The sequence below is a fragment of the Oryctolagus cuniculus genome, chromosome 19, assembly GCF_964237555.1.
Source record: "Oryctolagus cuniculus chromosome 19, mOryCun1.1, whole genome shotgun sequence".
Classification (NCBI taxonomy): domain Eukaryota; kingdom Metazoa; phylum Chordata; class Mammalia; order Lagomorpha; family Leporidae; genus Oryctolagus; species Oryctolagus cuniculus.
Genome location: NC_091450.1, coordinates 38,127,744 through 38,150,470, shown reverse-complemented (window position 1 = coordinate 38,150,470; position 22,727 = coordinate 38,127,744). Strand labels below are relative to the sequence as shown.

Sequence of the window (22,727 nt, the reverse complement as noted above, 5' to 3'; positions counted from 1 at the left end):
AAAAATAAAAACTGGGCCGGCGCCGCGGCTCACTAGGCTAATCCTCAGCCTTGCAGCGCCGGCACACCAGGTTCTAGTCCCGGTCAGGGCGCCGGATTCTGTCCCAGTTGCCCCTCTTCCAGGCCAGCTCTCTGCTGTGGCCCGGCAGTGCAGTGGAGGATGGCCCGAGTGCTTGGGCCCTGCACCCCATGGGAGTCCAGGAGAAGCACCTGGCTCCTGCCATCGGATCAGTGCGTTGGCCGCGGCGGCCATTGGGGGGTGAACCAACGGCAAAGGAAGACCTTTCTCTCTCTCTCTCTGTCCACTCTGCCTGTCAAAATAAATTAATTAATTTAAAAAATAAAATAAAAACTGTGTCATCATGGCTACTGGCGGTAGCTGGGGAGTAACTGTCCCTTAGTTAAGGACTGCTTCTCCAGTCTGCCGCTCCCCACTACTATACAGAGGCCAAGTTCAAACTGCCATTTATCACCATAGAATGGAACTTTTCAACTATTTAATTGGATATTCTATGCATTGGATATTTGGATATTTATTTTCAACTATTTATTTGGATAGTCCATGCATTGGATATTTGGATATTTATTTTCAACTATTTATTTGGATATTCTGTGCATTGAGTTGCTGAGCCCTGAAATGTATGCTTGACTCTTCCTAATCTTCCAGCTCCCCCTGATGTGAATGATCACCATAGTGACAAATGCCTCATTTAGTCACTCATTCTACAGTCATTTACTGAGCACCTATTACACAGCATGACTGGTGCCAGATGCCAGGGCTCAAACACAGAAGAGATGTGGCCCTTCTCTAGTGAGCCAGGCAAGGCCACGAGCCCGTGTCTGCTCAGACCTGAGCTTTAGACTGCAGGGATCTGTCTCACAGCAATGCTCAAGGGCTGCCACTCTCTTCTGGTTATTCCAGGCCATAAAAGCAAGGGCCCAACAGCTCCTGCTCCCTAAAATTCAATAAAATCATTCAAATAATCATTTTAAACCACAAAAATCAAGTCTGAAGGAATGGCTAAAACCACAACACCACGGAGCTGCAGATGAAGTATTCGGAGCCCCATCTCAACTTCCTGGTAAATACTATGAATAGGGTGCCCTAGGCTACCCTTGCTCCACAGGGCCCAACTTAGGGACACAAGTTACCTCCCATCTGGCAGAAGGTGACTTGAGCTCCAGGGAGCTTTGGGTCTTCTTCTTGGCACATTTTGATAGGAACTATTCAACACACTAGCAACAGTGACAAAACAAACAACAAAACCAGAAGCCATTTCCTAGGCGCTGAGCCACACCAGTCACTGATGAGGTAGAAAAGGCCCTAGGGAGCTGCTATTAACAGGGAGAAGGGACATGAACACACAGCGGAGACTCCAGCCAAAAGCTCCCAGGGAGACCCCTGTTTCTCCTTGCACCGATAATCACAAAATCATGTCAACACGCAAATGTGATTTGAGGTCTCCTACTTTTGTGCCCACTTTATTCTGCAAAATGTTACCCAGCCTCCAAAGTGATTTCCTCTTGGTCTGGGCCTGAGTGGTCATATTTAACCTCTTCCAGTTTCATGACCTTCTGGGGTTGAGGTAAGAAGTATCTTAAATTCCTGTGTCCTGAGCTTGGAACAGAAGCAGCTGGGGGATGGACAGGAGATCTTGTGGACTTGGTCAATTCAATTTGTAAGGAACAAAATGCAAATTCCTCAGCAAGACATCCAAGACTGTTTACAATCCAACACCATCATTCTTTCCAGGTAAGGGGGACTTACTTTAAGAATGGATGAGGCTGGCACCACGGCTCACTAGGCTAATCCTCCACCTGCGGCGCCAGCACACCAGGTTCTAGTCCCGGTTGGGGTGCCGGATTCTGTCCCGGTTGCCCCTCTTCCAGGCCAGCTCTCTGCTATGGCCCGGAGTGCAGTAGAGGATGGCCCAAGTGCTTGGGCCCTGCACTCGCATGGGAGACCAGGAGAAGCACTTGGCTCCTGGCTTTGGATCAGCGCGATGCACCGGCTGCAGCGGCCATTGGAGGGTGAACCAACGGCAAAGGAAGACCTTTCTCTCTGCCTCTCTCTCTCTCTCTCTCTCTCACTGTCCACTCTGCCTGTCAAAAAATAAAAAATAAAAAATTTCAAAAAATTAAAAATAACGAATGGATGAGGATAATTTGATGACAAGGCAACATGAACACTCTTGAAGTCAAAATGATTCCGATTTACAGACAATATGAGAAATCAGTATTTCCGAACCCATGTCACCAACAACAGAAGGAAGCTTATTAATGAAAAGACAAAAGTAATGAAAAGATCCCCATACTCACACTGATTTAAAAAGGGGTGGGAAGATGGAAAGGTAAAGAACACAAGCGTTCCAGGTGGCAGATGTTAGGGCAGCAGGAAGTGTTTCAGCACCCTAACAAGCCTGAGTCTGCAGTAGGGCACAAGCAGTCTGACTTAACATTCAACCACCTCTTTGGGGATCCAGGGACTGGATCACAGGGACTGGATGGTGTCACAGATCACCCCAGAAATGTGTGAAGGAGACAAAATAAGGAAGGTCTCTGGAAACGCGGGTAAACAAAAACCTATCAGTGTCTGGGTCCCTTTCCCTACATGCATAACCAGGTGACCACCCTCAGTTCCTCCAGACAAGCACGGGAGGTTTATTCTCTGCAGAGACTCTAGAATGCCTGTGGTGAGGACACGTCAGTGCAGAGAGATTACCCAGACACACTCACACAGCCTCAACACAACTGAGCACTGGCAGCCAGCTTATCAACCCAGGAGACTAGGAGAATCTTCCCTGGGGAATCTGGGCTGCTGAAGGGGATGTACCTCAAAATGCCAACATTTAGGTCAAGCTCTGCAACTCTACGGTGCACGAAGATCACAGCGTATGTGGGCTCAGAGGTAGCGTGCACAGCACCTGCTTGCTGTGTCCTTGCAGAAGGAAACTCGGAAATCTCGCTATTTTGAGAGGAAGAACTTTGCAGTTGGTTCTACTTCACAATCCTCAAGAACCACGGCGCTGTAGCAGAGGGACCACAAATAAGGAATAACATACAAGTTTCCCAGCATGACACTCAAAGATTTTCATAACCCATTCCCCTCCTTCCCTATTATTTTCTATCTCAAGACCCTAAAAATTAGCACTTTTAGGGCTTGGCTAAAGAGCTCTAGGGTCCCACAGACCTGATGCCAAGCTGGTTCTAGTGCTTCCTGAGTGACCTTGGGCTGGTTACTTAAATGTTAATAAAAGAAGGCAGGGCCCCCCTTGCAGCATAGCAGGTTAAGTTGCCATCTGCAATGCCGGCATCCCATACGGGTGCTGGTTGGTGTTCCAGCAGCTCCATTTCTGATTCAGCTCCCCGCTAACGTGCTTTGAGAAAGCAGAAGATGGTCCAAGTCCTTGGGCTCCTACACCCATTGCGAGACCTGGAAGAACCTCCTGGCTTCTGGCTGTTGGGGCCACTTGGGAAGTGAACCAGTGGATGGGAGAGATCTCCCTCTATCTCTTCTTCTAACTCTGCCTTTCAAATAAATAAATCTTACCAAAAAAGTCGTAACTTAAAATAGCAAAAGATACATAAACAGAGAAATAATATAAAAAGGCATAATAGACACAAAAGAGTATGTAGAGTGGGATTCCATGTGCATGAGTTCTAAACAAAGTTACCCCATGGGGAGAGGCATCAGATAGGGGGTTTCTAGGTGGAATGGAGGCACTGATTCTAAAATGATTTCAGCAAACTTCATGAAATTACTGGAAGGCTTTCTATTTTAAATGCCATGGGATAAAAAAAAGTCTAGTTAAAACCCGCATTTTATAATACATCAATTATACTTTAATTTAAAAAGAAAAATAACAATAAGATATTTTAATAAGGTGTGATTTAACAGTCAATAAAGAATATGGGTTTATAATTTGAGTAAATTGCTGATTGATAATTACCTCATAATAGCATGGTACTTTTTATTAAAATGGATTTTTTCCAACAAAACATCAATTGTTAAAAAAGTGGAATACAGAGAAAAAACACAAAGGGGAAAAAAACCACCAATACAAACATTGTATTGTTAAAAAAAATCTATAGTGCTTGCCTTATCATTTCTTTTATTTACTTTCAGACATTTTTCTTTCTTTTTTTTTTTTTTTTTTTATTTGACAGAGTTAGTGAGAAAGAGAGAGAGAGACAGAGAAAGGTCTTCCTTCCATTGGTTCACCCCCTAATGGCCACCACAGCCGGAGCCATACTGATCTGAAGCCAGGAGCCTGGTGCTTCCTCCTGGTCTTCCACGTGGGTGCAGGTGCCCAGGCACTTGGGCCATCCTCCACTGCCCTCTTGGGCCACAGCAGAGAGCTGGACTGGAAGAGAAGCAACCGGGACCAGAACCCGGCACCCATATGGGATGCTGGTGCCGCAGGCGGAGGATTAACCAAGTGAGCCACGGCGCTGGTCCCCAGACATTTTTCTATATAATTTTTACAAATTATTTAAATAGCATAGGAACAATTAGGATTTAAGAAAAAAGGTAAGATTTACACTTTAAATTTCTTGTTGAAGTATTAATGTTAGAAGTAAGTATGTTCAGGAATCTGCTTACATGAAATAATTTCCAAGACATAAGGGAGAAAATTCAAGGTGCTATGAAGTACATGTATCATGATTTCTGTGCAAACTCTGAGACATGCATGAAATTTTTTAGCAATTGTTAGCTCTGCCACTGAAGACTGTTTTCTTTTAATCCACTTTCAGTCAGGGTGTTGGCCAACTTTCATTTCTCACCTTATACATTTTAATAATACCTGAAATTCCAAGCATGTTATTTTTACATATCCACACAAAGCATTTGTATTAATCACTCAACTTACAAAGACCAATGAAGACTTATGTTGTCAGAAGATAGGGGACTATTTTAAATGGAGGGAACATAGGGGATCTTGTCTAGCTGAGAAGCCTTGACAGCAGAGAATTTAAGAGACCTGCAGAAGCCACACAGCAGGCGAGGACTGTAACAGCCTGGACCTGAGTCCTCTTCACTCCCAGCCCAGCCTCCCTTCCCTCTACCACAGTGCAGCCACCAAGCACAAAGTAATCAACTACTGTTCAATTTAAGATATCCATAAATTTACGAATGCAACACTCAACACTAATGCATGTAATGAGAATAATATACATTTTACTTTTAAATTAGGCCAAATAAACAAAGGGACTCTCTATAGCCTACCAGTTTTCTTTTGTTTTAATGAAATAAAAGAACTACCCACACTTAGCACAATCATACTAATGAAAATTAATGTACAAAATTTATTTTATTAGCTTTGATAGTTCTGAAGTAAATCGGTACATTTTGTTCATTTAAACCATGAGGCGTAATGCATTTTTCCTCACTTTACAAGACCCTTAGCATTTATTAGTAAAATGGTTTTTGAGAACACCACCACCACTGCACATTCTTTGAGAAAACTAAACTTCCTTTGTGATACATGGCTTTAAAACATCTGAATTATTCTGTATGAAATGATTTCCCTCAACTAAGTTTATGGGAATTAAGAAAATGACCCATTATCTCATCCTAATTAAGGATCACAGTAATGAAGTATCTCGTAGGAGTAGTTCTCAACCTCCTAAGTGGCCAGCAATTCCAACAGAAGAATAAAGAATATGCTGTAATTCATTACTTTAAACCCAACTTAACCCCTAAGGTACGGTGAAATTGGGAAAGTAGAACCGTAATGCACCTAAAAACACCCTTTGAGTCCAAAAGAAAAGACAAAGACTCTGCTCCCAACTCCTCCAACAAAACCTCACATTCTTGAAACATCACAGTAACATTTGTATTAAAAATCCAAAATAATACATTTTTCAGAAGTCACAAAACCTTCTATGATAATCCAATGCAACGTCTAACACTCTAATTTAAGCCTTTCTTATGCTGAATTTCCACAGATCCCTAGTTTTGCTAGTTAAATATGGATAACCAAATACACTCAAAAGGAAATAATGAAACTGCATAGAGGATGGGGTCTTCAAAAAGTTCATCGAAAATGCCTATTATGAAAAAAACTATTAAAGTGTTTTGCACCAAATAAAATTATATTTTATTTTCACTTTCCACACATGTTTGGCAGTTCCTTTGTGTATACTGAAGTAACATGGATCACTCAGTATAGTGGTCACCCTCGTGTGCATGTAGCTTATGAAGGAGAAAACACTGGCCAATGGATAACTCAGGAACGTCTTCCCCAGAAAAGAGACTAAAACAAACAAGGAAGCAGGACACACAAACTCAGTCACAGTAGGACACCACATCACACCCCTCAGGATGGGTACTATCCAAAAGGCAGACACTGGGGAGGATGTGGAGAGACTGGAAACCTGTATGTTGCAGAACTGTAAAATCGTGCAGCCACTATGGAAAACAGTGTGGAAGTTCCTCCAAAACATGTAAGATGAAAGCACCATATGACTCAGCAATCTCAGTTCTAGTATAAATCTACAGCAACTGAAATTAAGATCCTCCATTCTCTGCAGCATTATTCATGCTAGCCAAGACACAGAAGCACTAAATGTCCATTAACAGACGAAAAGATAAAGCAAATATGGTCTATACATACTGTGGAGTATTAATTAGCATTTCAAACAGGAAGGACATTTGAAAACATGCAACAAGGTAAATGAACCTTATGCTGAAGAAAATCATCCAGTCACACAGGACAAACACGACATGGTTCCCCTTGCAAGAGGCATCTACAACAATCAAACCCACAGAAGCAGGATCAGCTCAGCGGTCACCAGGGGCAGCAGAGAGACAATGTGGAGCTGTCGATCAGTTTCCATAACACGAAATGCATAGGTTCTGCACATCCGCTGTGGAACATTATCCCTACAGTTAGCAGTTCTGTATTGTACATTTGAAAATCTGTCACCAGGCGAGATGATCTCACGTTGTTTTCTTACCAAAAAAAATAAAACAGAGGCAATGAAGAAAGCAAACAAGGAAACTGAACACCCTCAGATAATAAGAAAACTCTTGTGAAACAACGACAAAGGGCAAAGAGAGAGGAGAGCAAAGGAAAAGAGGAAAACAAGTTTAGTTCAGCAGGCCCAGTGGAAACTGGCAAGAGTTGTAAAAAGAGATAAAATGACAGAAGGAAATCATCAAGGGAACAATGCAAAAAAAAAAAAAAAAAAAACAACCTTGAAAACATGAATTTCCACATTTTAAGGATAAACAGAAAATCTAGTGCCATTTTTCTTTATTGACCTATGGTAATAATTGGCTTCATATGGTACATGCGTTAAGTTGCTAAAAGAAAAATATTCATATTTAAAACTGCTTATCAAATAAGTTCTTACTGTCAGAGAAATATACAAAATTGATTTTAACATCACCCTCAAAATAAAATTTATATGTTTAAAGATGAATATATGCCTTACAAATGACTTTTAAAGTCTGAGTAATTCATATTCCTTTAGCATTTACCAAAGCTATTGTTTTTTTACATAGTTTTAATTTTCATTTTATATGAAAAACAAAGAGACAAAGAGAGAGTTCGATATTCCAACAACTCCCAAAAGGCCCCCAGCAGGAAGATCTGGATCTTAGCTAAAGCCCAGAACCTGGAGCTCAAATCGGATCTCAAATTTAGGTGGCAGGGACCCAGCACTTGGGCCTTCACCTGCTGCCACCCAGGATGCACATCAGCTGGGAGCTGCATCGTAAGCAGCACCAGGTGTTGGCACTGTGGTGTTGTGGGTAAAGCTGCCGCCTGCAAGGCCAGCATCCCATATGGGTACCACTTCCAGTCCCAGATGCTCCATTTCTGGACCAGCTCCCTCCCAATGTGCCTGGGAAGGCATACAGATGGCCCAAGTGCTTGGGCCCTACCACTCTTGTGGGATACCCAAATGAAGCTCCTGGCTCTCAACTTTGGCCTGGCCCAGCCCCAGCCACCACTGAGGCCATTTGGGGAGTGAACCAGTGGATGGAAGATCAATCTATCTCTCTCCCTCTCTGTCTCCCTGTAACTCTGCCTTTCAAATAAACAAAATCTTTTCTTTTTGAGTAAAGTAGCAACACCAGGACTTGAAACAGGGAATACTATATGGGATGCAGGTGTTCCAAGCAGCTTCTTATTGCCACCCAACATCAAATACCTGCCCCTGAAGGTCTTCTTACTCAACTTCTCATTTCACATGTGAGGTTTACAACCTTCGTTCCTCTCAAAAGGACAGTACTGTACTGCCTGTGTTAGAAAAAGGAAATCTAGGAGGTAAGCGCTGTGGTGTAGCAGGTAAAGCCACCACCTGCGGTGACGGCATGAGCCTCAGCTGCTCCACTTCCAATCCAGCTCTCTGCTGTGGCCTGGGAAGCAGTAGAAGATGGCTCAAGTCCTTGGGCCCCTGCACCCATGTGAGAGACCTGGAAGAAGTTCCTGGCTCCTGGCTTCAGATCGGCACAGCTCTGGCCATTGCAGCCATCTGGGGAATGAACCAGCAGATGGAAGACCTCTCCCTCTGCCTCTCTCTCTTCCTCTCCTTCTCTCTCTGTGTAACTCTGACTTTCAAGTAACTAAATAAATCATTAAAAAAGAAAGAAAAAAGAAATCTAATCAGAGCGAGATCGGCAGTAACATTCCCGTATCAGGCATTTGATAAGAGAAATGCCCCTACGTGTTCAAAGTGCCTCCCTGTATTTTCTCCATTTACTGAGTGCGTGTATTGGTCAAACGACTGGTGCTTTTGAGGAGGATGAGCAGAACAAGAATAAGAGGCAAAGGATGACAAGAATCTGCAGCAGGGCCACAGAACGAAGGTGGCAGAGAGGGAAGGTTCTAGTAATACCAAAGCTATAAAGAGAAAAAGCTGAGTCGCTCCACATGCATGTAGAAACATCTAAAGGTACTCTGCTTTCTAGCCTAGATAGGAGGGTGAGTAACAAGAGCACCCATCAAAGAGAACACAGCCTTTTTTTTTTTTTACCTATTAAGACTGCTAACCATGTACATAATAATTACCTGGAGTTAACACTACAGAATAGAGAAGCAGTGTGCTTCTAGACAGCATACTCGAGTCTTAAACCAAGGGTTCTAACACAATTCAGTGTGCGCAAGCTTGAGCCATTCGCAGAATACTCTTAGGGCTCACCTGTGAAAACAAAGGTCTCAGGTAAGACCCAACATATGAGTCAGCAGCGAGAACAAAGCTCCAAACTGGGAAATAAGAACGTCTGGCACAGCGAAGGCATCTGGAGGGCCACTAAGCCCAGGCACTTCCTTCCTGATGCCCACACTCTCCTCTTCCAGAATCCTGGCTGACCACACACGGGGCTTCCTACCAAGTGTGGTTTCATGAGCCACAGAGAATAAAATCCAAAACCCTCAAGGGAACAAGAAGAGAGGTGGATCCAAGAGAAGAAATGGCAACTGACCAAGGAGAGGGGAAAAAACCCTAAAAGCAAGCATGACTCTCAACTTGCCAAAAATAGAGGTCCCAAGACCTCAGAAAAAAAGATCCAATCACATCGCATCCTTTGATTAAAAAAAAAAAGAGGAGGAAAGTAAGGAGGTAGAAAGTACGAAACCTATTTTATAAAAATTTCCATCAAAATGGTTAAATTTAAAAGATTTGAGTCCTTGAATGTTTAAGACTCAGTTACCTGGAAAACTAATTTATGATCAGTTACCTGGAAAATTCCATCTTATTCAGGAAAGTGACCAGACAAATGGCGTGTTACTGAATGAGCTACTTTAGTACAAATAAATGAATCAAGTGTAAAACAAAAGCCTGCTTAATTTCTACACAGCTTATCTTACCTGAACTGCAAAGTATCTCCCTTGAATTTCTTGAACAGGTTGAATATCCCTTATTTGAAATGGCTGGGATCAGAGGTGTTTCAGTTTTCAGGGTTTTTTGGATTTTGGAATTACCAGATTAGGAATACTTAAAAATAATAATGTGTCACACTTTACATTGTTAAGATAAGCATGGTAAGTAATAAACCAAAAATGCCCCCCCTTTTTTTACAGGCAGAGTGGACAGTGAGAGAGAGAGACAGAGAGAAAGGTCTTCCTTTTGCCGTTGGTTCACCCTCCAACGGGAGCCGCGGCAGGCGCACTGCGGCCAGCGCACTGCGCTGATCCGATGGCAGGAGCCAGGAGCCAGGTGCTTCTCCTGGTCTCCCATGCGAGTGCAGGGGCCAAGGACTTGGGCCATCCTCCACTGCACTCCCTGGCCACAGCAGAGAGCTGGCCTGGAAGAGGGGCAACCGGGACAGAATCCGGTGCCCCGACCGGGACTAGAACCCGGTGTGCCAGCACCGCTAGGCGGAGGATTAGCCTAATGAGCCGCGGTGCAGGCAAAAATGCCCCCTTTTTAAAAATAAACTCTTCCATGTGTCACTTTTATAAATTGTCATTACCCAGGTGGAACAAAAAAATAAAATTGGAATAAATTTCATTATCTATACCAATGAGGGAAAAGATAGCATGGATGACACCAAATAATGAACACATTAAATTACTTATATTTGACTATCTGAGAAATCCCTAGCTAGCGGCACAAATTTAATTACTTGCATACCCAAAATGTTCTAACCAACCTATAGTCCCTTCTGCCTATACTCAGAATACACTCAGAATTGGTTCTTAGTGAAAAAGTCCAAAGACACACTAACTACTTAATTTGTAGGTAGTTTAAATTCATTTTTTTTCCAAATTTTAAGAAACTAAAACTTAAATTGATCCTAAAGTTAGCCTTCCAGATGCCTATTAATTAAGTGGAAACTAAATGTCACATTTTTCTCTACCTTTAGTTATAATCAAAATAACAAACATTTCAATAGAAAGCTAAGAGTAAAGGACTTCCGTAAGTCTTAATACAAGACAATGATTAAGATCAATCCAAAACATGTCCTTGAAACACTGAGGCAAAATGCAGTGGACTTACCAAAATATCCATGTTTAATATCAACTGAAAACTACGTTGAGTACTTTTGTCTAACAAGTGGGAATTTCGTCAGATCTTGTTAGACTCTTCAATAAATGATTCACACACTAGCTCATGAGCCAGAGTTATTTTGATAGAGCATTCTAACAGCCTAACTCCAAACACTGGTCACATCATTTCCAAATCGATGACAATTCAGAGATATGTCAACTATATTATAAGTACTTATTGTTATGAAACAAAGTTGAACAATATTTAGATTTGACTTCCTGATTAATTGCTTACTATGTGTTATACATAAAGAAATAAGGCAAAAGATTCTTTCTGAAAAGGTTCTTAGAAAAATACTCATAGATGTAATTTCATAGACTGTCTAGGGGGCCAGCAATGTGGTGCAGCAGGTTAAGCTGCTGTGTGTAGTGCCAGCATCCCATATGGGCAACACTATGAGTCCTGGTGGCTCTGCTCCAGATCCACACCCTCCCTAATGTGCCTGGGAAAGCAGCAGAAGATGGCCCAAGTGCTTGGGCCCCTACACCCACATGGGAGACTTGGAAGAGTTCTGGGCTCCTCGCTTTGGTGAGGCCCAGCCCCAGATGTCGCAGCCATTTGGGGAGTGAATCAATGGATGGAAGCTATTTCTTCTATCTCTTCCTCTCTCTCTCCTCCTCCCTCTCATGCTGTAATTCTTTCAAAATAAATAAATTAATAAATCTTTAAAAAAAGAACTAGTTAGCAGTAGACAGCTTCTATAGATTACCACAGCTTAATAATATGGTGAAGGATGTTTCCTTTTAGTAATCTGAAGGCCCTAAATTTTAATAATCATTTAGTCACAGAGACAAATAAAATCCATGAACTTCCACTGAAAAGGTTTAAGCAGCAGGGGGATAATGAACAACTGCGTAGGATATGATAGAAGATATTTTTACATTAAAAATATCAAATTTCTGCAGAAATCCAGTTGAAATGGGTCACTCCTAAGATTCCATGGTTTACTGCATCATTACATTTAAAAGTATGCAAATGAACTCATTGCTATCTTGAGCAGGTAAAATGGGAATGTCTAGACCTATCACTAGGGTGAGTGTAAACTTGTTGCTAGGTTTTAGGAAGATAATTTGTCATCACTCTTCAACAGACTTTGTACTGTTCTTGATCTTTGATTTAGTGGTAACATTATCAGAACTCTATCCTATGGGATACTTTTAAGTACAGAATTCCATCAATAAAGTTGTTCATCACATAATAGTGAAATATTAGAACTCTGAAACTATAGCAGTGCTAAATTAAGATATATAATGAAATATTTTGCCAATAAAATGTTGTCTATAAATACCTTTGAAAGAAAAGGGAAACAATTATGAATAATATATTTATGGGCAGCATGCCACACAGCTGACTCATAGAATGACAAATGCCCTAAACAGCACTCTGGCCTCAGAATCAGCCCTTACGGCATTTGGATCTGGCTGAAAAGCTTATGAGAGCATTTCAGACATGGAAAGCCAAGACACTGTGGCAAAAAATGGCTTTCATGAAAGATCTCTGTTAGTCAGATCCCACTGGAAAGAAGGGACGGACCATCAAAGAAGGAAGTACCTTTCTCTGAAGGGAGGAGAGAACTTCCACTTTGCTTGTGGCCCTGTCTAAATAATGATGTGTAGCAGCCGGGACTCGAACCGGCACCCACATGGGATGCCAGTGCTTCAGACCAGGGTGTTGACCTGCTGTGCCACAACGCCAGCCCCGATGAAGGTAATTTCTAAACAAGAATAAGTATCATATTTTATCTTAGGCAGCATAGTCGAGTGCCTTAATGTCTGGGAGCAGGAAGGTATGGCTATCTTACTGTGGCTTTACTAAACAGTTTTCATACACTTCCCTAACTGCTAAGATGCCACCCAGTCTGTAGGGCCAGAACCCAGTCAGAGCAGACAAATCATCTGTACAGACTGGTAGCTGTTGCTCTCTCTGGGTCACTGCCTAACAAAACAATCTCATGAAAGGGGTAAAAATTAGAACTGACTGCCCACCTATCCAAGGAGAATCCGTATGCCATCTACTGCTGATTTTAGCTTTGCTCACTGGTTTTAACTTTACTCACTCATGGGATTTAAGGATCCTAGGTAGGTAATCCAATATTATGCAGATTCTTAGCTCTTTCTATTTATATATGGCAAACCTTGAAAGTCTCCCTCTAGATCTCTGTACCCAATACTATACTCTTACAAATTCACCATCTGCCATGCCTCTACACCCTCAATTTCCTCTCAATCACCCACCACCTTCTTTGTGAAAGAAAAAGCAGGCTGTCCTCTGATGTCCCTGTGAAGGAGGCTGGTTTTCTCCCCCACATCCAATATGCCGCTGGCCTAAAAGTAGAAGGCTATGCTGGTTCCTGATTGCTTTCAGAACTTCTTTAACACTTTCAGAAAACTCAAAGAAATGGCCCCAAACCATTTCTATAAGTTTCCTATTGCTGCTGTAACAGGCTACCACAGTTAGTAGCTTAAAAGAACACAAATTTATTATCTCATTTAGTGGGGGTCAGAAATATGAAATGAGTTCTACTGGCCTGAAATCAAGGTGTCCCCAGGCCACACGCCCTCTGGAGGCACAAGCGAAGAGCCACTTTGCTAGCCTTTTCCAAGGTCCACAGGCCCCTCTCTCCCTCTACAAAGCTGGTAGTACATGAATAATTTGTATTCAAGGCCCTCTGGGACCGCTTCCAGCAGTACTTCTTCGGATCTAACTTCACAAAGTCTTTTGTGATATTTAGCCCAATCAGATAATCCAAAGCAACCTCCCTATCCTTACTGTAATCACTTCTGTAGCCTCTTAGGGTAACAGAGTCACAGGACCCAGGGACAGCGGCACAGATACTCTTAGGGAGCATTACTTGCCTATCAAGCCATTCAGCCCTATGTGCTTCTTGTTAAAACCAGCTACTTGTTCATGGTTATCCCTTCCCTTCACTGACGAAACTTTTGGCACTCTGAACCACTCACTGCACACGCGTGATCCACTCCTGCTGACCTCGCAGTTCTTTGCTGCCATCGTTCCTGAAGAAGTTTTCCTCCTCCTCAATCTGTCCTCCTTCCATGATCATCCTCTACAAACCCCAACTAAATCTCCATCAAGCACCTGTGGTTTCCTTGGCTCTCTCACTCGATTCCCAGGACCACTGCACTATCCAACAAGGCAGTCCCAAGAGCAGACACCCACTGGGAATCCCAATCCATTCACTCTCTCTTTGTCTCTCTTTTTTTTTATTTGACAGTAGAGATATTGACAGAGAGAGAGAGAGACCGAGAGAAAGGTCTTCCTTCCATTGGTTCACTCTCCAAATGGCTGCTACGGCCAGCGCTGTGCCAATCCAAAGCCAAGAGCCAGGTGCTTCCTCCTGGTCTCCCATGTGGGTGCAGGAGCCCAAGCACTTGGGCCATACTCCACTGCCCTCCCGGGCCACAGCAGAGAGCTGGCCTGGAAGAGGAGTAACCAGGACTAGAACCCGGTGCCCATACAGGATGCTGGTGATGCAGGCGGAGGATTAACCAAGTGAGCCATGGTACCAGCCCCTCCATTCACTCTCGTAACATCTCCACAGTTCCCTCCTCATGCGTGTCCTCTCTGAATCCCTACTCAGTATAGATTCTACTGTCTGGCACTATCAGGCCCCCCACCAAGTGCCCGGTACTCATCCTCTCCTCCTCTGTTTATCACAGGAACCTGAAAGACCTTGATACGTACTAAACCCAACTCTCCGCCATCACCTCACCTCCACACAAATAGCTGGCCATGGTTCAAGGATGCTACAAGGAACCGCATCCCCTGAACTGCAATGTCTCCATCATTAACGTTTTACCACATCTGTTCCAATCACCTTCTTTATCTAACTGCACCCATTCTCAGTACTCTTAGAGAGCAAGTTTCTGACATAAGGGCTGGTCTGCCCTACGTTCCCCAGAGTAAACGTTCCACAAGAGAATATTCACCTCTGGAACCTCAGATCACTAGCTGAATAAGGAAACTGATCCCGCGCTGTCAGTCCAATCTAGAGGTCCTCTGCACACGCTGTGCCTGTCAACAGCAGCCCTTGCACTTGCTGCCCAGAATCAAATGCAGCATTCCCTGGCTGTACCTCTTTTATTCTCAAATAGCTGCTCAGTGTTTGCCCACCTTCGTGATATTGACAATTCTCAAGAGTTCCAATCTCTCACTCTTTAGGATGTCCCTCAAGCAAAAACTGTAAAGGTGTCCTCAAAGTCAAACTCGTGTTGGCATTTTATCAGAAAAACCTCAGAAATGATACTAACCTTTTCTCAGCATTTCTCATCAAGAATCACATGATGTCAACATATGTCACGACTGGTGAAGTTAACCTGGATCACCTGGTCAACAGATTTTCCTCTGTAATTCATAAGCATTTTGTGGGGAGATAACCCAATACTATACAGCATTCAATGTCTCATCAAACTTCTTCCCACCAACATCAGGATCCATTTGTAACTTCCATCTGAATCAACTATCATTATGGTAGATGCCAAATCATGACTTTTTTTTAAACTACCCATTTCTTCCTCATTTATTAACAAAACACCCCGCTGTAAAGAAGAAATTTTTCTTATCTCTCACTTATTCGTATACAACATCAACATTTACTTTAATGCTCAAATTATCCAGTATCTGGCCAATGTGCGCTCCTTCAAGCTAACTTCTGCATCTTCATGACACACCCTATCACTCTGAAAGAAATTTATTTTAAGATTTATTTATTTATTTGAAAGGTAGAGTTAGAGAGAGAGCCAGAGAGAGAAAGAGAGAGAAGAGAGACAGATACAGAGAGAGAGAGAGAGAGAGATGAGAGACTAGAGAAGAGAGAGAGAGAGAGAGAGAGAGAGAGAGAGAATGAGAATCTTCCATCTACTGGTTCACTCCAGAAATGGCCACAATGACCAGAATTTTGCCAATCCAAAGCCAGGAGATTCTTCCAGGTCTCTCACATGGATAAAAGGGTCCAAGGACTTGAGCCATCTTTCACTGCTTTCCCAGGCACATTAGCAGAGAACTGAATCTAGCAGCTGGGACCCAAACCGGCACCCATGTGGGATACTGGCGCCACAGGTGGTAGCTTTACCTACTAAGCCACAGCACTGGCCCCTAAAGAGTTCTTCAATTCCTTAGGGAAATACATTTTCCAGGCTCATTACACACACCCTGCAATCAACTGTTCCTTCAAAGAACTTTGATTTCCCTCTTAGGAGATGACAGAATTTACAAATTCATCTAGTTATTTTTGATTGTAGACATCTTCCATGACCATTTTGAGGACTTCCCATATGCATGGATTTCAAACTTTTTGCATCAAAATAAACTTATCTTTTAATTCCATTTTCTACAAACTTTTAAAGTGGTGTCATATGCATAATTTTCTGTATCTACATTTATATTCATGTTTTAAAAACCATGAGTTTACTTTAAATTCCAATTCCTGTCTGACATCTTCAAATTCTTTTTAATCTTCCTCATTCTATATTTATAAATTCCTTATCTGTCAATAATAAACATAGTTTGTTGTAACCTCAATATATTTACTTGGTTGCTCAATCCTCTGAATATATAACCAACTTCATTGGCTGCCTATGCAGCTCTCAGTCCCACTGCCTCCTTCACCTCTAGTCTGGTTGCCCACTCTTCAGCTCCTGTACCTGTACCTGCCTCAGAAGAAAGGGAAGGTAGGGAAATCCATGAAGAGTCCATGACAATCCCAAAATGGAACTCCAAATTTTCTCCCTGCAAACCTGCTTTTCTCTGAGTCGTCCACTTTTCAGTAATCCAATGTAATTCACTTCATTGTTCTGGCCAAAACTGGGTTTGCTTCTTTTTCTCAGTATCCATCTAATAACACACTTATTTGCTCTACCTTCAAGACTTAATCCAAGCATTGCTCCTTCTCTCCAGCTTCAGGCCAACTTTTACAGCCCAAGTCAACTTACACTGCTCCCAAAACTGCTTTAAGAGTCTCTCAAATTCTCTGCCTTGCAAGCCTACAATCTATTCTCCAGAGAGCAACCAGGATGACTTTTTTTTTTTTTAAGACAAACACAAACAAACGCACAGCCTACTCTACTGAAAATTCTCTATGGACTTCTCTTAGATGTAAAATAAAATCCAAACCCTTCACCGTATCATATCAGCTTCTCCAACCTCACCCACCAGCTAACTAGCATCCGCCAGTCAGATCTTTTTGTGACCCTTAGTCACCAGGCTCGCCTCATGCACTCTGAGCTTGCTGCTCTTCCATAAACTGGGTGTAGTCCCTCACACGGAACAGCTCTGTGCTAGAATGTCACCTCCCCAAGAGCCTTTTCTGACCTGCATTCAGTACCTCCAGCTCCATCTGCATACACTGCTTTTTGTTTTCACAGCACTTGACACTATCTGTAGCGCTATAATGAGTTTTATTAAGTAGCTTAATGTCTGTCTTCTATTATAAATTGTTATTCTTATAGGGACAGCGGATTGACCACACAGTATTACTTATAACACCTCATGAACATTGAGTAAATGTTTGCTAAGCTGACACATTTACAGAACTGTGTATGGAATACTACATGAAATACAATCACTTGAAGCTATGGACTCAGTATACACTCCAAAATAATAGGGTCAGCAACCACCAGCAATTTCTAGAGCATACCCTCAAACCAGAGATGTGCCACTAACAGCAGAATTTCTGTAATTACAGAATGCGGCAACTAAAGAGACATTAATACCCAGTCAACTGACAAGCTGCTGTCTGCAAAATATAAAAGGTGAGCAGAGAGCCGCAAGGAGAAAGTCTTTCTGAGCTGCCCAAATGACAAATATCTTCATAATAATATAAAGCTCTATCTGGAAGACATCTATAAGATTCAAAAATGCATACTCCAGTGGTTTGTATATGCATCAAGAATGAAAACCAACCAAATAAAAGACCATCTATGGCTCTTTGCAGCCCTGAAAGAAAGAAAAAGAAGCAGGACGGGTACACAAATGAGGCAGATTGATGGCATGAAGGAAAACTTGACAAGAACAAATGGGACTGCAGGAAACAATCATGATGGAGAAAAAGAAATGAACGTAACCATTCCATCCAGCATTCCCCAGAACAGTGATGGAAGAACATGTAACTAACAATAAAAATAGCTCCAAATAGCTGTCCGCAATGAGAAAACTCATAGACAAAGGTATAGATATGTGCACAAGCACGTGTAAAACAAATACTCATACAAAAAGGGGAGGCTGATAAACTTCCAAAAACAATGATTATTAAATGGATGTTAGGTCATATTATATGTTAAAAAACTGCCTTTAAAATCTTTCCCCAGCATGATGGCAATGTGGCATAGTATGTTAGGCCTGCACCTGCATCTCCAGCATCCCTTATGGGCACCAGTTCAAGTCCTGGATGCTCCACTTCTGATCCCGCTTCCTGCTAATGTTCCTGGGAAGGCAGCAGAAGATGGCTCGAGCGCTTGGGTCTCTGCACCCTTTTGGGAGACCAGGAAGAAGCTCCTGCCTCTTGGCTTTGGATTGGCCCATCTTCAGCCATTGCAATCTTCTGGGCAGTGAACCAGTGGATGGAAGATTGATCTCTCTCTCTACCCCCCACCTTCTCCCCCTCGCCCTCTTTCTGCAACTCTGCCTTTCAAACCTTCCAAAAATGGCAAAATATTAAAGGGTTTGGCAAGAATGTGGAGAAAAGAGAAGCTCTGCACACTGCTGGTGGAATGCAGATTACTACAACCATCTTGGAAAACAGTATGGAAGTTCCTCAAAAAAACAAAAAGTAGAACTACCATATGATCCAGCAGTTCTATCCCTGGGTATATATATCCAGGAGAAATGAAATCTGTCCATTGAAAAGGCATCTGCACTGCCATGTTTATTGAAGCATTATTCACAATAGCCAAGACATAAGACAAAATCTAAGTACTGGAATACCGATAAATATATAAGGAAAATATGATACCTATAAATAATGGACTATTACTTAGCTATAAAAATGGAAATCTTTTCATTTGCAACAACATGAACTGGAGGTCATTATGTAAGTGAAATAAATCAAACAGAGAGAACTATGACTTGATCTCACTCTAAAAAGTCTTTGTTGAGTCTAAAAAAAAAAAAAACAAAGCAGGTAATCTCATAGAAATTGTGTATATAATAGTGGTTACCAGAGGATGGGGAGCAAAGTGAGGTGGGAGTGATGGGGAAAGGTAGATGGATGAGGACTAGGTTCCAGCTGGGTTGGAATAAGGAGTTCTGGGGTTCTATTGTGCAGCAGGGTGACTACAGATCATTACATACTCTACAGTTCTCTGTAAAGAAACACTAGAAGATAAAAGGCAAATAAAATATATCCCAAATTCAACGCTTCCATCATCTCTACGGCTGCCATCTGATCCATCAACTTCATTCCCTTTCATTGGATCATTTAAGTGGCCTCCTAACCGATCTCTGTGATTTCACCCTGTCCCCTGCGTGCTGTTCTCAACACACAATCAAGTCACGCTACTCGTGACCTTAGTGCTTAAGTACGATCATGTTGTTTGTTTCCACCCTGACTCAGTGTCTTCCAACTGTTTGTCATCCTGCTCCACACAGTGCACCCCAAAAGGCTCTGAATGATGTGGTGCCCCCGACTGCATCTCTCAGATCTCAAGCAATTCATTCTGCTATTTATCCTTTCTGGAAAGTTCTTTCTCTGCAGAGCTGTGTAGTTCACTCCTTCCCCTCTTCAAATGTCATCCTCTCAGGCAGTATTTGTTGAATGAATGAAGGAGTCAATGTTGTCAATAAAGCTGCTATACTCACTCAGGCCAGGCCCTGCAGGCTTCTAATCCCCGTGATGGAGTCAGGAACCAAGGACTGGAACCCATACTTGAAGGATACTGTGTTCACAGCCACCAAGGCATCAGCAGGCAGCCGAGGCTGTGCCCACAATCGGAGTAATATTTTTGCTATATAAGTGGATGGCAAGTCTATATGTACAAACACAGAACTAAGTGTACAAATACAGGACTTTTTGTGAGGATAAAATTAACATTGTCTGTTGGGCCGGTGCCGCGGCTCACTAGGCTAATCCTCCACCTTGCGGCGCCGGCACATGGGGTTCTAGTCCCGGTCAGGGCGCCGGATTCTGTCCCGGTTGCCCCTCTTCCAGGCCAGCTCTCTGCTGTGGCCAGGGAGTGCAGTGGAGGATGGCCCAGGTACTTGGGCCCTGCACCCCATGGGAGACCACGAAAAGCACCTGGCTCCTGCCATTGGATCAGCGCGCTGCGCTGGCCGCAGCGCGCCGGCCGCGGCGGCCATTGGAGGGTGAACCAATGGCAAAGGAAGACCTTTCTCTCTGTCTCCCTCTCTCATTGTCCACTCTGCCTGTAAAAAAAATAAAAATAAAAAATTAACATTGCCGGTCAAAGTATGACCATAAATTGATAGCATTTCCACACTCGTACTGATATTGTAATTAAGAACAAGCATTTAGAGCCTCACAGCAATTGGACAGTGCAATGGCACATCAGGGAATGGGTCTCACATGGGACTGTATTGCACACAATCATGTGCAGGCAGATCACTGATCTACACAGGTTCTGCATTTGTTTAAAAAAGGAAAAAAAAAAACAGTCCTCACCACAGGCAATATTAAGTGCATTACTAAAAAGTACATCTTTACAGAGGACAAAATACAAGCATCTGCCTGAATACCTACCAAATGACCTTTGTTCTTTTAAATATACAGAAAACTATTAATTTTTGGTTTTGACACTTGTTCTAATTCAAATGTGCATCTAATTTTCTTTCTACAACATATACAAATAACACATACAAATACAATCTGGAAAGTGTGTGTGTGTGTGTGTGTGTGTGTTTTAGCTGTCAACACTGACAGGTATACTAGCAGGTGACCACTTCCCAGGATCTTCCTGGAAATTAACAACACTGTATTTGACACGTAGATTATAATAACTTTTTCATGGAACTTCTTGTAGTCAAAGACTTTCCAATACAACATTATGCAATAATGTCCTCTCCTAAACCACTCAGTCCTCTGAATGCCCTCTTGATCGTTCTCATCACATTCCAACATTACCATTTAACTATCCTCCTTCTACCGGACTACACCACTGTAGGGAAAGGCACCATGTCTATACGGGTTTATCACAATACTTAAAGTAGTTCCTGGCTCACACTAGGGATTCAGCATATTTTTATCATGAAACATAATGAATAAGTGAATTCATCTTACACAGGAAAGAAAACTGAAGGTGACAAAAAATGTGGCCTCTTCAGCTGGCCAAAGGGAACCTGGTGTCCACCTCCTAAACAAGAAGAGACAAGACAATGGCGTAGCTCTCAGTATCATGGAAGTGAATGAGCTTTAGTGCATATTCATATGCCTGTGATTAGAAAAAAAACAGTGAAATGAACTTAGATTTTTGCACATGAATGTAAAAAAGTAAACAAATATTAAATCGTTTGCAAGAACAAAAGCACAACAAAAAGTTTCCTTTGAACTGGCATGTTTTCCATAACATAAAGGTGCATGCAAGGAGGATACCTCAAGGTGGGGAGGAGAGTCAGGAGTGTGGAAGCAAATACATTACTGTCCCTGAACAGAACTGATTCTTGTCTCAGCCAAAGACTTGATTTTGGCTTGTTTCTGCCTTTTCTCTGGCTTGACCAGAAGAGGAAAAAAAGTTTTAAACTGTTGCAAATCAAAAGTCTACTGACAGGTGGTCCATATTACTTACTTTGTTACTAGGAGGAGACTTCAAAAAGTTCAGGGAAAACAGGAATTAAAAATTAAATTTATTCTCATGCAAAAAAAATGAAATCTATGCATAGTTTTCATAATACACATTTTCCATAAATTTGAAGACCCCCCATACATGATATCAATTCTGGAAGGCACATTTTTTTTTTTCTACTCTGAGAGGCCGGGTGTCCCAGACCTCCCTCTCCTGCAGTCCCTCTGGTGCTCCACAACCATTGAGGGACTGAAAATGCTGGGGGCAGAAGCACAGGCTGCATGCTGTGCAGGATAAAGGTAGCAACACATCCTAAGTGACTCTGCAGGAGTATTATGGGCCTCAGCTAAACCTTGCAAGACTGCTAACCATTCACCAAGAGGGTGGGGACAAGTCACTTTGATTGACTAGTGCAATGCTCAATGATAACCTTCTACATGCTAGGTGTATCTGCAAGCTCTCACTGGCCCGTGGTAAGCTACCATGGAAGCACACAACCTACATCAGTACATGTGGTTCTACCTCCCCACTAGAAGAGGTCTACACCTCTAGGATTCAGCACCTGGCACACTCCTACCGCTAGAATACATTAGTAACTGTTGACTGAGAAGACAACACGCTTTTCATTTGTCGAGTCCGTAACAGCTGCATCATCCAGGTCAGCGGTACATCATGTTTCTCATGAGATTTCCCTCCTTCTAGATTTATCAAACACACACAAATATTGTCATTCCTCACTCACATATGATACACCTACATTTTCCCCTTTATTTAATCATGATCTCAATCACTTGTCTCATGACACAAATGTTAAAGGTTTACCAATTTACCACTTTGTATTAAATTACACAATTTGCCTTGAAGAAGATTTTTATAAAACTATTACCCAAGTTCTGTACAGTATAATTAAATAAGTCAAACCAACCCTTAGGGACCTCTTGCTCTGAAATGAAATTTAAGAGCCAAAGAGTGCCTGTAA

At 42.3% G+C, this 22,727-nt stretch overlaps 1 protein-coding gene across 6 annotated transcripts in view; it reads right to left on the bottom strand.

Moving 5' to 3' along the window:
- The window catches only part of SDK1 (sidekick cell adhesion molecule 1), a 980,492-nt gene that overhangs the window by 665,962 nt on the left and 291,803 nt on the right, over nucleotides 1-22,727 (bottom strand). The window contains exon 1 of one of the 6 annotated variants that reach the window (XM_070064293.1): nucleotides 21,247-21,443. The exons of 4 other annotated variants lie outside the window; for them this stretch is intronic. The gene's annotated coding sequence lies outside the window, so the exon portion shown is untranslated. Of the gene's footprint in view, nucleotides 1-6,768; nucleotides 7,133-21,246; nucleotides 21,444-22,727 lie in introns of those variants that run through there. One more of the 6 variants, XM_070064294.1, reaches the window with a different exon arrangement.